Genomic DNA, 550 nt, shown 5'->3' on the forward strand with positions numbered 1-550 from the left:
ATAACTTTTTAATTTTTAGTATGTCCCAATCATCTATTTTATCTATTTTTGTTTGTGTGATTTTCAAAATGTTTTGTAGTCCATCATTAGTGCCCTCACATTTATCCTAAAGTTTTCATTTATGACATTCATAATTCTGGGATTCACATATAGGTCCTTAATCCATGTTGAGTTGGTTTTTGTATAAGGCGTGAGGTGAAGGTCTTGTTTCAGACTTGTGCATATCATTTTCCATTTCTACCAGCACCATCTGTTGAAGAGACTATCCCCTCCCCATGCAATATATTTTGGTGTTTTGTCGAAGATCAGTTGGCTATATGTAGATGCGTTGATTTCTGGATTCTCGATTCTGTTCCATTGATCTATATACCTTTCATTGTAACAGTACCAAACTTTTTTGATCACTGTAGCCGTGTAGCAAATTTTGAAGTCAGGGAGTGACAGGCCTCCAACCTTAACCTTTTTCTTTAGCAGTGCTTTGTTTATCCTGGGTCTCTTTCCTTTCCATATAAAGTTTGTATTTGCTTTTTCCATCTCTTTGAAGAATGTC

The sequence above is a fragment of the Chrysochloris asiatica genome, unplaced genomic scaffold (assembly GCF_000296735.1).
Source record: "Chrysochloris asiatica unplaced genomic scaffold, ChrAsi1.0 scaffold02645, whole genome shotgun sequence".
NCBI lineage: Eukaryota > Metazoa > Chordata > Mammalia > Afrosoricida > Chrysochloridae > Chrysochloris > Chrysochloris asiatica.